The sequence below is a fragment of the Mytilus californianus genome, unplaced genomic scaffold (assembly GCF_021869535.1).
Source record: "Mytilus californianus isolate M0D057914Y unplaced genomic scaffold, xbMytCali1.0.p SCAF_13, whole genome shotgun sequence".
Lineage (NCBI taxonomy): Eukaryota > Metazoa > Mollusca > Bivalvia > Mytilida > Mytilidae > Mytilus > Mytilus californianus.
In genome coordinates, this window is record NW_026262615.1 from 7,158,573 (window position 1) to 7,174,619 (window position 16,047).

Sequence of the window (16,047 nt, forward strand, 5' to 3'; positions counted from 1 at the left end):
ATACAGAAGCCATATGAATTATTATATTTTATATTTATTTTTAACCTTGACCTTTGAACTTCAAGATTGGAAATTTTCTACGAACAATAACCATTGGTATAAAGATTGTTGAGCTTAACAAAAGATTAAATACAATTCAAATATTTGAAAAAATTCAAGATTGAACATACTACACAGACGTAAAAACAAAACATAAAAAACATTTTTTTCATAGAAGAAATAATTAACTTTTAATCTGTATTGTTTACCAATATATATGTCGTGGTGAATTATTTAATGTGATTTGATTTTGATTTGATTTTTAGTGTTTTAACGCCACTTTTAAGCACCGCTTTTGGGCTATTTCGTGGCGGCAAGTTTTTATTTTTGGAGGAAGCCGGAGTGCCCGGAGAAAACCACCGACCTTCGATAGGAAAACTGACAATCCTAGTCAATTAGGATTGGAGTCGAGTGCACCAGCACGAGCGGGGTTCCAACTAACAACCTCAGTGTTGAATGGCTAGTGATTACAGTAGTAACTACTTAGACCACTCGGCCACCGAGGCCCCTTTACTAAATGTGATAACTGTACATTAGAATTCTATGTTAAGGAAGGGAAAAAGGTATAATCAGTGGAATAAACATACATTTGCCTTAGCTAAGGGAGATATTAACAAAATATTCACACGAGAAAGGTTATATTTTCCTCGGGCGATGGGCTCGGATAATATGGATTTTTTTCAGTGATTAAATCTTCATATTTCTCGCAGCCAAGGGACATAAATGTAAAGTGTACTGCAAGGAAATCAGTGATACATGTACAAAATTCATTGAATCCTTTTCATTGAAAGCATGGTCGAGCTGACTATTAACTTGAAGAATGAAAAAAACAAACAAAAAAACAAACAAAAAAACAAACAAAAAAACATATACAACGTGAATGTTTAAGTAAAACTCACGAAATGAACCTTGAAAACAATTGATACACAAACACGGAAATAAAATAATTCACATCAAACGTTAATGGTATCCTTGAAAATAAACCACTTCAGAAAAATTGTGGTTTTTAATATATAAACACAACGTTATATATGTAAAATTATATGGAAATTTGGTTTTTGGAAAAATCCATCGTTTATATTTAGATCAATTGTTTGTATGCTGGTATGAAAAGGGGAATATTCATTTTAAGTATTTTACAAATATAAACAAAGACTGTAAAGATCTATTTGAAATGATATAAATGCACAGGTTGTTGTTTTGAAAATTCGTCTATTTATAATATGCTTTTATTAGTTGTGTGATGGTGGATAGAAATCATACATATGTGAACCAGAAAACGTTTAACGACACGCAATCGAATATGTTGACTAATAACTCGACTGCCTTAGATGACTTCTGCAACCCTGTTATTTGTGGACTTGGAGCTTTTGTTTTTGGCGTTATTGGTATCGTCTGCTTCTTCGTATCATGTGTTGTGTGTTTTGTGGCATATTGTAAAAGATCTAGACGTATTATATCGTATTTTGAATCACAGGTAACATTAAATATATTGAATAATATTTGAATTATGATATAATTTTAGTAAATTCAATTTCCGGCGTTGTGACATGTACATTGAATTAATTTATGTATTTTCTAAACAAGAACAACTTTTATCTATAAGATCTGTTAACGTTTTAAACCTATCAATTGACTAAAAAACTATTTGTAAAATTAAATGATTTATCAGAACACAGTTAATTTGTTACATTTACTATATCCAGTTGTAAGAAAATCAATTACAGCAGAATGCATTGAGTGTGTAGGTAAAGGTAAATATCTTTGGTTAGATCGCTTGCTAGCTGAACCGTGAAGTCATTATTAGGTTGGGAAAACTACAGATAACCAACATATATGTCTGTAGGACTAGACTACTATGAAAGAAGGGTAGTATACCTGACCTAATAATGACTTCTCGGTTCAGCTAACAAGCAAGCTAACCAAAGATTCTACCTTTACCTACACACTCAATGCATTCTGTTGTAATACATGTGCTAAAATTCTACAAACTGACCATACACTAATTTTATAAACATATGCTATCAAACATTTGTAAAGGAGGAGGAGGAGGTCAACTGTACTAATAATGGAAAAGAAAATCCTAGCATGGATTACGGATCTGATGTATTTTACAATAACAAGGAGCCACAATATGAAGAAATACAACGTTATGATAAGGATCCTACTCACGTAAGCAAAATCAAGTACTGATAAATTTCAGATTAGGATTCTTTAAATTCTGTGTAAAGATGCAACAGGCACTTGTAAGGTCTTTCCACTTTTCCGTGGAAATTAATACCTTTTGATTTTGTTCTGATTTTTTTTTTTCTTCCGCCTAATTTTTTTCTTTCGTTGTGTTCTTGTTTTATAAGATGTCGCTTATATATTTGGAATATGATATCGTACAGTTTATACGCTTTTGAAACTAACATTGCTTAACCGAACACTTTACGTTGTAAGAGTTATCTCCCCAAACACTGTTTTTCTTGTGGCCACTACTCCTTCGCAACCGTAAAAGTTTACGACAAATTGCTCGTTACATCTTCAGGATTAGGATGACCATTTGGATCGAAGCTATCCGGAGACTCCATATGAGAGTTATTCCCCCTTATGCATTTGATATAAGTGATATGCATTTCTAACTGGTAAACCATAAGTGATAGAGACTTCGGGTCTCTTGATTTGAGGTCCTTGGTCCAAAAAAATGAAAATAAGGATAATGTCAAAGGTTGTTCTAAATTTTGATTTTGGCTTATTTTCACTTCTTTCCAAAAACCGTATAAGATATCGACAAATTATTTTTACTAAATTGTTAGTTCCGACATGTCGTAACACGTAAAGTTTGATTGGAATCAGCGTACATTAAGGTATCATTGACACTGTACATATGACACTTTCAACCGAATTTTATATTTTCATATCAAAATGAATCGTAAGAAGTGGAAAGACCTTCAATTGTTCTCTGAACAATTGGTTTTTAATTTATTAATAGTATTCTTTTCAAGAAAGGAGATTTAAATTTTTCTTTCCGGGAAGAGGTTCGCGTTTATGTCGGATTCTACATATTTTCAATATAGCCTTTTAAAAACTGAAAACAAACACTATTATTGTCATGCGTCCGAAGCGCCTCTCTAGATTTAACTTCATCATGAATGCTCAAAGCTTTGAAGTCTTTTTCATAAAAGATGATTGCCATTTTTTGTTGGTTTCTTGTTGTTGGTTTTTGTTTTGTTCGGGGATGTGGCTGAGAGGGTTTTTTTTTCCAATGGAAAGTTATAACTGAATATATTTATTATTCTGTTAGATTTTCTTTTACATTTGGTTATGGAAATTTAATAAATTGATAAACACTATTTTCTATAGTTATTACTTTTTAATTATAATTTCGGATTCTTTAAAACGGATTCTGTTGTTTTTAAAGAACATTGAACTTTTATATCCTATCTAATTACCAAAAGAAATATTTTGAATTAAATATATTTTATAATGTCAATGGCCTCACATACAATATGGTCTTGTTCAAATTCAAATTATTGATAAACAAAAAAAAAGATTGAACATGACAGTACATGACGTACAAACACGTGATCGGATGAAGGAATAAAATAATGCGAGCATCTTCTGTTATTGTGTCGATTTGTTTATTTGTTCTAGATTAATGCCTCTTTCAGTTATTTACGTTAAGTTTTGGTGGCCTGTGTTGTTGGGTTGAGGAAGCTAAAAGCCAAAAACCAAATGAAGTAGATTTTAGAAAGTGTAGGTTATCGTACGGCCTTCGACAATGAGCTAAACGAATATCGCATAGCAAGCTATGAAATGTCCGACATAACAAATGTTAACCAATTCAAATGAGAATGATCATGGCCTGATTGATAAACAAAAAAAAAAGATTGAACATGACAGTACATGACGTACAAACACGTGATCGGATGAAGGAATAAAATAATGCGAGCATCTTCTGTTATTGTGTCGATTTGTTTATTTGTTCTAGATTAATGCCTCTTTCAGTTATTTACGTTAAGTTTTGGTGGCCTGTGTTGTTGGTTTGAGGAAGCTAAAAGCCAAAAACCAAATGAAGTAGATTTTAGAAAGTGTAGGTTATCGTACGGCCTTCGACAATGAGCTAAACGAATATCGCATAGCAAGCTATGAAATGTCCGACATAACAAATGTTAACCAATTCAAATGAGAATGATCATGGCCTGATTGATGGACAAAATATTTAACCAAACACAAATATGATATGCAACAGCAAACGACCATTTAGTTACAGGAATCTGCCTTGAGACGGTACATACACGATGTGACGTGTTAACACAGTTTAAGGGCACCACAGCCTCCATTAAAATTGGAAAGTGGGGTAACACACACAGAGTCTTAAAACACAAATGTTTCAATTTGAGATTACTCGCAGCTATTTAAATCTAATTCAAAGCCAAAAACAAGACTAAAAAGTCATGTGACCAAGACTTAGGTTTCAATCTGTACACTCCCAATCGATTTAGTATTTCGTCGTTATTTACAGTCAAGGAAAAATTTGATTTTGTGCAATGCCAAAATGTGCGTCTCGACAGAATTGTGAATAAGTGTTTATTCTTGTATACCAATAATATTTAGTTATGTTTTAATAAAATTAATGTCTGTACCAATAAAAGTAATATTCTGAGATCTTATTACAGTGTTGAGTTGAATTGATAACCTTTTAGAATAAGTTATTTTAGGATCGATAAGTTTACGCGGATTGTTTATAAACGTACGGGCTTTATAAACAGCATAAACGTAAAACGTACGATTTGATATCCCGTTTCTATAAGTTTGACCTGTTTTTTTTTGCTAATGAATTTGAAAAACAAAGTTGTCGACATTTTACTTGCGTAAATTGCTATTTAACCTGTGTTTATTGGAATTAAACCTGTATTTTTTAATATATTGCTTTTCAACCTTAGTTAAATTTTCAATGTGTAATTTCCCGTACTACTGAAGAAAACTAGGTATTCGATAATCAGCATTTTTTTATGTTAATGAAATGTACCAATGATTTATTATGACGTCATAGCATTGTACATCTTGTCTACTTTATTATGCTTCTTCAGTTTATGATGTATTTCCTATGTTATGATGTATTTCCTATGTTATGATGTATTTCCTATGTTATGATAGAAATTGATTTAGTAAACATACATCTCTTTTTTTTTATTGCACAATCAAAATAATTCTCTTTCTTCTTCTTTGTTTCTTGTAATTTATATTAGTTACTTTGAATTTTAGAATTTTTTATAACTTTGATTATTTTGTTCGAAATACGAAGGATTTATTTTGGACACCAGATGTAAATAACTTGAGCTGTATATGACAAAAACTTTGGGAATTAGGGGTACTCAATGCTTTTTTAACTTCGTTCTTTATTTGGCCTTTTTAACTTTTTTGAATCAACCGACAACATTGCGTTTTTTGTGGACGCGTCTGGAGGACAAAATTTTAAGAAAATGTTAATCTTCGTATCTAAGATCACTTTAGGTATAACAATTTACAATATTGTATTATGTTACTATTATATCTTGTAAACGAGAGAGGCGATCGAAGGATGCCAAAGGAATATTCAAATTCATAAGTCGAGAACAAACTGACAACTCCATGGCAAAAAAAGATAAACAATGAAGATACATGCAATAGTAAAAAAACACAATATTTTTTAAATACTAAAGAGTGAGCAACACATGCCCATCAAAAACCGGGGGTGATCTCAGGTTGAAAATGATAGTCTGTTATTTCGTAACATTATTATGTTGATATATTTATATATACGGTCTCTGTCTTGAAAAAGACTTGCTAAATCAGGTATGAAGTATTGAATGATAAAGAACAATTGCTTGACAAAAGTGAACAGAAGAATATTCAACGTCAATCGTGCAGTAACCCATAGGATCAATACTGGTCAATGTCAATCGTACAGCAACCAAACGACACATAAAACATATAAAAACTAAATAACTTCATAGGATCAATACTGGTGTATAACATAACAAGTACAAAATAATAACGAAGCTAGTGACTTTGAAATTGAACATTATCAAAAAGACTGTTAAGTTTGTGATATCATTGTACAAAATTATGTCATTACCGTCTTATGTTCACCACATAAACATTTTGTTCAAGCTTAAATAATGTTAAATGAATTTTCATTTATCAAAGAACATCGTTAACCTTTGTTGAAAAACAAATAAAAACGAATATATAAACTATTTGTTTTAAAGTGGTTATTTATATTGCCCGCATTTATATTACGGGAAACATTTCTATTGTTTCTAAAATTCTTCCTTAAATGAGGGTGCGACTTTTATTTTTTTTTATACCTTTTAACATACACTTCTATAATTAGATATTGTGAAATGATTATTGGAATTTCCATTTCTATAGACAATATTTTATATTTTTTATATATTACCATGACTCTCGAAACTTTCAATTCTGTGAATCGTTTTTTCCTTTATTGCAGTGATACTTTTTAGAAATTTTCAAAAATATTTTTAGAATTGTTTAAAGATATTTTAAGAATTGTTCAAAGAGTTTTGAAATATAAAAAAATGTAGATTAGAAAAAAGGATGTTCACAGTAAGTGTGGCATCGGTGTTCACTGTCATTGAGGAATGAGTGTTCACAGTCATTGCGGTATTCTCTAATGTTATTGCGGTACGAACGTCCACTGCTATTACGGATATAAGTATCTACGATAGTTGCGGTGTTACTTTCCAATAATATTACTGTAAGGGTGTGATCTGTTAATCACTGCTGTGGTGCAGTCCTCTGTTATTGCAGAAGTGATGTCCACTCTTATTGCGGTAAGGGCATCCTCTGTTATTGCGGTTTAACTGTCCACTGTTGTTGCAGTAACGTTGTCCCGTTATAGCGTTGGATCCGTTTACTGTTATTGCGGTAACGTTGTCGCGTTATATAGCGTTGGATCTGTTTACTGTTATTGCGGTGCTGCTGCCAACTGTCATTGCAGTATTTGTGTCCACTGTTATTGTAGTAAGGTTTTCCTGTGTTATTGCAGTATTTCTGTCCACTGTTATTGTAGTAAGGGTTTCCTGTGTTATTGCAGTATTTCTGTCCACTGTTATTGTAGTAAGGGTTTCCTATGTTATTGCAGAGTTTCTGTCCACTGTTATGGCGGTAAGGGTGTCTACTGTTATTTCGGTAAGATTGTGATCATAATCACACTTTGTTATTGCGGTATGAGTTTCCAATATTACTGCGGTAAGGATGCCTGTGTTATTGCGGTGCTGCTGTTAACTGTTATTGTGGTATGAGTTTCCCATATTATTGCGGTAAGGATGCCTGTGTTATTGCGGTGCTGCTGTTAACTGTTATTATGGTATGAGTTTCCCATATTATTGCGGTAAGGATGCCTGTGTTATTGCGGTGCTGCTGTTAACTGTTATTGTGGTATGAGTTTCCCATATTATTGCGGTAAGGATGCCTGTGTCATTGCGGTGCTGCTGTTAACTGTTATTGCGGTATGAGTTTCCCATATTATTGCGGTAAGGATGTCCTGTGTCATTGCGGTGCTGCTGTTAACTGTTATTGCGGTATGAGTTTCCCATATTATTGCGGTAAGGATGCCTGTGTTATTGCGGTGCTGCTGTTAACTGTTATTGTGGTATGAGTTTCCCATATTATTGCGGAAAGGATGCCTGTGTTATTGCGGTGCTGCTGTTAACTGTTATTGTGGTATGAGTTTCCCATATTATTGCGGTAAGGATGCCTGTGTCATTGCGGTGCTGCTGTTAACTGTTATTGCGGTATGAGTTTCCCATATTATTGCGGTAAGGATGCCTGTGTCATTGCGGTGGCGCTGTTAACTGTTATTGCGGTATGAGTTTCCCATATTATTGCGATAAGGATGTCCTGTGTCATTGCGGTGCTGCTGTTAACTGTTATTGCGGTATGAGTTTCCCATATTATTGCGGTAAGGATGTCCTGTGTCATTGCGGTGCTGCTGTTAACTGTTATTGCGGTATGAGTTTCCCATATTATTGCGGTAAGGATGTCCTGTGTCATTGCGGTGCTGCTGTTAACTGTTATTGCGGTATGAGTTTCCCATATTATTGCGGTAAGGATGTCCTGTGTTATTGCGTTGCTGCTGTTAACTGTTATTCCGGTATGAGTTTCCAATATTATTGCGGTAAGGATGTCCTGTGTTATTGCGGTGCTGCTGTCCACTGTTTTTGCGTTAAGGGAGTCTTCTGTTATTGCGGCGTTTATTTGCACTGTCATTGCGTTGAGGTTGTCCTCTGTTATTACGTTGGTGTTGTCCACATTTATTGCTGTATTGGCGTCAACTGTTATTGCAGTTTTGATAGCCTCTATTAATGTAGTGTTGCTGTCCACTGCTATTGCGGTAAGAGTGTCTATTGTTACTGCGGTCAAGGTGTGAACAGTTATTGCGGTATAGGTTTCCCATATTATAGCGGTGCTTCTGTCCACTGATATTACGGTAAGAGCGTCCTTTGCTATTGGGTTGGTGATGTACACTGTTATTGTAGTGTTGCTGTCCACTGTTATTGCAACTGTTGCTATCCACTGTTATTGTAACTGTTGCTATCCACTGTTTATTTCGGTGTTGATGTCCACTGTTATTTCGGTGTTGATGTCCACTGTTATTGCAACTGTTGCTATCCACCGTTATTTCGGTGTTGTTGTTCACTGTTATTTCGGTGTTGCTGTCCACTGTTATTGCAACTGTTGCTATTCACTGTTATTTCGGTGTTGTTGTCCACTGTTATTGCAGTGTTGCTATTCACTGTTATTGCAGTGTTGCTGTCAACTGTCATTGCGGTGTTGCTGTCCACTGTTATTGCGGTGTTGCTGTCCACTGTTATTGCGGTGTTGCTTTTTACTTTTATTGTGGTATTGCTGTCAACTGTTATTGCGGTGTTGCTGTCCACTGTTAATTCAGTGTTGCTGTCCACTGTTTTTGTAGTGTTGCTATCCACTGTTATTGCAGTGTTGCTATCAACTGTTATTGCAGTATTGCTGTCCACTGATATTGCGGTGTTGCTGTCCACTGTTATTGCAGTGTTGCTATTCACTGTTATTGCAGTGTTGCTGGCCACTGATATTGTGATGTTGCTGTCCACTGTCATTGCGGTGTTGCTGTCCACTGTTATTGCGGTGTTGCTGTTTACTGTTATTGTGGTATTGCTGTCAACTGTTATTGAGGTGTTGCTGTCCACTGTAAATTCAGTGTTGCTGTCCACTGTTATTGTAGTATTGCTGTCCACTGTTATTGTAGTGTTGCTATCCACTGTTATTGCAGTGTTGCTATCAACTGTTATTGCAGTATTGCTGTCCACTGATATTGCGGTGTTGCTGTCCACTGTCATTGCGGTGCTGATGTCCACTTTTATTTCGGTGTTGGTGTCAACTGTTATTGCAGTAAGGATGTACTCTGTTATTGCGGTGTTGCTGTCCACTGTTATTGCGGTGTTGCTGTTTACTGTTATTTTGGTATTGCTGTCAACTGTTATTTCGGTGTTGCTGTCCACTGTAAATTCAGTGTTGCTGTCCACTGTTATTGTGGTGTTGCTGTCCACTGATATTGCGGTGCTGCTGTCCAGTTTTATTTTGGTGTTGGTGTCAACTGTGATTGCGGTGTTGCTGTCCACTGTCATTGCGGTGTTGCTGTTTACTGTTATTTTGGTATTGCTGTCAACTGTTATTGCGGTGTTGCTGTCAACTGTAAATTCAGTGTTGCTGTCCACTGTTATTGTGGTGTTGCTGTCCACTGTTATTGTGGTGTTGCTGTCCACTTTAAATTCAGTGCTGCTGTCCACTGTTATTGTGGTGTTGCTGTCCACTTTAAATTCAGTGTTGCTGTCCACTGTTATTGTGGTGTTGCTGTCCACTGTTATTGTGGTGTTGCTGTCTACTTTAAATTCAGTGTTGCTGTTTACTGTTATTGTGGTATTGCTGTCAACTGTTATTACGGTGTTGCTGTCCACTTTAAATGCGGTGTTGCTGTCGTGTTGCTGTCCACTTTAAATTCAGTGTTGCTGTCCACTGTTATTGTAGTGTTGCTGTTCACTGTTATTCTGGAATGGGTGTCCACTATCATTCCATTGTTGCGGTCCAGTGTTATTACGTAGATGTTGCTCACTGTTATTGCGGTAAGGGTGTCCACTATTATTGTGTTGGTGCTATCCTGTTTTATTGCTGTGTTGATGTGCACTGTTAATGCAGTAAAGTTGTCCACTGTTATTGCGTTGGTGCTGGCATGTGTTATTGCTGTTTTGATATGCACTGTTATTTTGGTAAGGTGTCCTCTGTCATTGCGGTATGGGTCTCTGCTGTTATTACGGTGTGGATGTCCTATGTTATTGTAGTATGGTGTCTACTGTTATTGCAGTGAGGGTGTCCTATGTTATTGTAGTATGGTGTCTAATGTTATTGTAGTGAGGGTGTCTTATGTTATTGCGATGTATCTGTCTACTGTTACTGCGGTCAGGGTGTCCTATATCATTGCGGTGTTGGTGTTCTTACAGTACCGTAACTGTATGTATTCATTGAGGAGTGTCGTTAGTTTACCAATGTCTATTATTTTGTGTTTTTGATTAATTCGTCGATTTTGTTTCTTCCTAGTGTATGATTGCTAGCTTCATTTAATGTTAGTTTACAGTTCTGTGGGACGGGCTTTTTTCAATTGAAAAACAAAATAGAATTGTTTATGTCTCCCTTGAATATTTTGCTAGTACATGTTAATCAGTTGATCGCAATGTCATCGAACTAGTAAATTATTCATTCCCAGTATTTTTTACCAGTTGAAAATATAATATACATAGTTTTCTGAAAAAAAAAACTGATAGACTTATCCTTTTATTTCAGAGGGAAAAAAGACTTCCGGCATCCCCCTACGCTTATGCCGAATCATGTAATATAAGTTGTCATAGCGATGGTCGAAAAAAACAGGTAGATATTAATGTAAGAAAATATTGACTTATTATGTTATAACTAACTGATATCTTAACTATTCATCGACAATTTATATACTACACTTGAATAACTATTTGCATGAAATAGTAAAAATGTTTATATAATGATTGTGTAATTTTTCTTCAACTAAGGCAGCTACCATTTGATGTTTATGGGGATGGGGGTGCAGGATGAAAGATTTTGTCCTGCATTTGTTTATTTTAGTTGTTATCTCTGTCCTGCCTTTTTATTTTTCACTCTATTCGGCCCTAGCTCCCTAAGACTGAAGCCAGCATATTTTTTTCTAAAGTAGCACCACCTACCATATGCATGGTACAACTAGCCTCCTTACATATTACCTCTTTAATTAACTTTAGTTTATATATTTAACATATATATCATTAACAGGAAGCTTGTTAGCGACAAATACCAGTCGATAAAAAAGTAACATTTCCTGAGTCGAAAAGGCGCAAGAAATATCTTTGCAAGACTGGTATCTGTAAACTACTGAACTTGATATATGTGCTTTATTACATATAGGATCAGAACAGATGCTTAAGTAAAACATTCGGAAGAGATAGATCTCCATTCCCCTGTATTTATTTCACGGGGTAAATATCTTAATCCTACACCAATTGGAATATTAAGTAGTACTTGAAACGAAACTATTTTTTTAATATACAATGTAATTGAACTAACTGCTATTCAGAGCGAAATGCTGCTATTAAAGGCATGTAGATATGCTGATTCTATATTGCAGATTTAACTTCTTTTCACAAAATTCAACCAAACGGAATTAATTTTCATACAATAAACATTATTAAGTCGTAAATAAGAAAAATCGGAACGACAGTAATGCTCGACAGTAATAGCATCACTTCATGATTTCAATATATTTCCCAATGTTTTCATTCTTCTAGGGAATCGTAACAGTATATATTTCAATATATTATATAATTGTAACATAATTTCTGTTTGTTAAAGAATGCCTTTTTTATACATGCTTAGATAAATGTAAATAATTTGCCAAAGTTGTCAAAAATTCATTATTTGTAACTATCAGAATTTTTAGTTCCTTTTAAAATAAAATACAAAATGAAATTTTTAAGGCAATCTGATTAAAATATTATAGAACATTAATAGTTAAATATTTTTTAAAGATTGAAAAAGAAATACTGGTTTTAAATAGAATATAGGTTTAACTAATGCCAGTCTTAGGTAGAATAACTGTATACCGCCATCTTGGATTGTAAAATAGAAGTTCACAATAAGTCTAGTTCTTGCTTAAATCAGAAAATTTTGAGGCAGATTGACAATTAATTGTTAAACTGTTTATTGGAAAAGAGAAAAATATATTAAGTGATTTATTGCAATATTCAGACTGAATATAGGATGATAGAGAAATTTTCAGTTTTTACTTGTAGCAAGAAAACAAGGTCGATGACACCATTTTTCTTTTTCTTTTTATTCTCTTAAAGCATATTCTAAAACCAATCTTATCATATTTCATTTCAAAATTCTATCTCACAGATTTCTTTTTATTCACAAAAAAGTGTTTTTTCATGGACAATCTATGCAAAGTTGGGCAATTGTTGCACGACTTTAGCTTGAAATATAGCACGGTGACCCATACTTTTTATTATATTTTTGAAAAAAAAACATGGGAAAATCTACATTCTGGCAAAGTATAAGAAAATGCTATCTGAGGAAATATATACCAATGATCCATCTTAAGGATGTTCGCTCCTCTTGTTTTAAAATTTTGCCAGATATTTGGAATCCTTTGGTTTTATCCATGTAGTGCCATTACAAAATTTTCTCCGCTAACCCCTACTTTTCTTTTCATAATTTTATTACATATAGTTTTAAAAGCCATATTTGAAAATCCTATAAAATCCTTGTTATTTTTTCGTATTTTTTAAAAGAAAAAGGGTGCCAATGTTAAATGTACGAAAAATCTAGAGAATAAAATTGAGAATGGAAATGGGGAATATGTCAAAGAGACAACAACCCGACCAAAGAGCAGACAACAGCCGAAGGCCACCAATGGGTCTTCAATTATTTCCCGCCAAATTTTCAATGGCTTATATCTCGAAAACAAGAACACGGACCCTTCATTTTTTTGTGCTTTTTTAGTTCCTTTATTTGTATACTATCCATCTATAACAGTCTTTTAAAAAGCTTGTTATCTTAAAACAGAGTAGCGAACATCCTGAAAGCACTCTTATTTGAACTATCGTATGCATATTTCATGTACAGTCTTAGTAGCATTTAGGATACTTAAAGCTTCAAAAACCAGAAATTTAGTTGAAATATCCTTTTTCTAAAGTTGATTGTAAAAAAAATTACCTGATTTACCTCAAAACTATAATATTCAGTGAAAGCCATCAATTAGTGTACACATGTATGTAGTGTATTAAAGTACAGTCATTTTTTTTTCAGCAAACCGCTTCGAACCTGTCGAAGAAAACTTTTGAATATGACTATGTTGACGTTCATGATATGAAGGGAGAATTACAAAAACAAATGATTTGGGCAAGTATATAAAAAAAAACTTTTATATATTTTTTCAATTAGAAACGTACGATTCAACGCCCTTTAAATACATGTATAATCAAATTAACAATGTAACGTTATATGCTATAAATGAAAACGTTTCAATTGATAGCAGTGTGCATGTGTGTCTATTTTTTCTATCTACATTCCTCAACGTTTTTGAAGTGATATACTAGTAAACTATATGATATTCCATTACAAAAGCATTTAGGTTGAACCGAATAGATGGCCTAGACGCTGGTTTATTGATATAAAAATATGATAGTATGAACACTTTCAATCAATGAACTAGGCTGCATGATATAATAAAAAAATAAAAAAAGTTAGTTAACGTGGTACCTAACACTACAGGGAGATAACTCTGTAAAAATCAGCTAAACGTTTTAATCACGTTGTATTGTTAAGGAAATATTAAGCTTCTCAATGATCAAAATTAGTATTTGTCAAACTGCTATATAACTAACGAAATTTTTCTGATAAAGTGGTTGGTTCAAATTTTTTGAAATTTTTATATTTTTGTCAAAGGGTCAAAGTAAACATTTTGTCAAAATTTTATGAAAATGAAACGAGCCAAATTAATATTAGTGAAGGTGTTGGGTACCACCTTAAAGAGGAGATGGTGTACTTTTATTATTGAAACGCATGCTGGGATTGTACTGGAATTTATCTATCTTGCCATGATAAAAATTTTCTATAGTTATATTTTGAGCTCATCATATTGAACATTTTATTTACTTGTAGAATTCCCATGAACGTTGTTATATTAACAAACAATTCGCAGATGACAACGGAACGAACGACACAGCTATAGGGACGGCAAAAAAGCTGTATGACAATTCAAATTTGTCATGCGACAAACCAACTACTGGCATATCTGTAGATGATAACCAAAATGGGAAAGGAAATAAAGAGCGTGACCAACTGATCACTGAAATGAACCAAAAACTTGCTCAGAAGAGTATTCCACGTAACGGTTTCCAAACAAAAGATAACATCAAGGACAATGGTGATACTTCTTCGGAAACTGAACCAGAATATGAAGACGCTTTTAGTTCTTCATGGAACATATTGTCTACAAATAATGATCCAGACTTAAAAGCACAAACCTGTTATAGTAAGGGTAAAAGATATAATCCTGGCAACTTTCATCCAACAACACTCCTAAATGTACAAGCAACCAGTATGATCTCCCTCCCGACATGCCACCATGCTGGTTCCAATGATAAAGGAGCGAGTGGAGCGAGGGCTACGTATGAAAGGGATTCTATTGAATCACTAAATTGCAGACAATCTTCCGATTCCTCACTCTCAGATGATCCATTTATGGATATGAAAACTCATCATATTCATCAAGATAAGGGAGTTATTCACGTTAATTTTCACGTGATAAAAAATCTGACTGTTAATAAGAAATGAATTTTATCTTGACCGTGATTTATGGTCTCTGTCTATTTTTTTCCTCTATATTTGTGAACCGTTGTGAAACATCTTTATTTAACTCTCATTTTTAGCGACATTATAAGTACCGATAGGCAAGTTTTCTCCCTTGCAACATACGGGTTTCCGACCCAAACAGATAAAGGACAGGGAACTAGTCTAAAGTTTCGATTGATATATACCAACAATTTACGAATATTGAATTAATCCTCTAATTAAATATGTATTAAATGTGTGCACTTTATTTAAAACGTTCAGTTTTAATATCCGAATATTTCAATTTTAATTAAATCTCGAATGACCGGAAAAAAACCCCAGGTAAACAGAATACTTAACTTGAAAGCAAGAATCAAACTGCATATAAAAAAATAATAGTGAAAAAAATAAGAAAACAAAAAATAATGACAGACACTAAATGACAAGGTCCTGTCATGGGACAGGCATATATATAATGTCGCGAGGTTACAGATGTTTGTGAACGATCAACCCTCTCCCCTAACCTCGGACAGGGGATAAACAACACACTATAAAAACAATGCCTGTTATTTGTACACTTGTTTGCTGATTGCAGTATAAACAAGGTTATAGTCTTAAGGGCACCATCTCCACGCTTAAACTATTCAATTCTTTGTTCAGTGAACTGCAAAATATAAGTCAACCCTTATTTGGCATATATTTTAGAACTTTATCACGTGACCTGTCTTTTTCAAACAGTTCGTTAAGAATATATCAAAGCTGTTAGAAGTCTTTTTGAGAATGAGACTAGAATTGTGTCTTCTTTGGAAAACTCTGTTTTGTATGCGGAAACTATTTAGACTTGATTAATTCAGTTACTAGTACAGGAGGAAAATACATATAGATGTATTCTTTCTTGTTAACACAATATGATAGCTACCTAACTAAGTTGTTGACCAATACAGTTTTAACACCCGTCTGTCCAGAAATCAGAAATCAGCTTTTAGAGTAATTTACTACCATATGTTCGTTGTGTTAAATCCGTCAGCTCGTATGACATTGCATGTTATATTACTTCAAATAAAAGATTTCGCGCAGGTTGGTCAA

General features: G+C 33.9%; 1 long non-coding RNA gene across 1 annotated transcript; it reads left to right on the top strand.

Moving 5' to 3' along the window:
- Positions 1-1,154: 1,154 nt before the first annotated feature.
- LOC127723095 (uncharacterized) lies at positions 1,155-13,521 on the top strand. Its single transcript, XR_007991854.1, has 4 exons — positions 1,155-1,516; positions 2,080-2,211; positions 10,906-10,989; positions 13,435-13,521. It is a non-coding gene; the product is annotated as an uncharacterized LOC127723095 (long non-coding RNA).
- Positions 13,522-16,047: the final 2,526 nt, after the last annotated feature.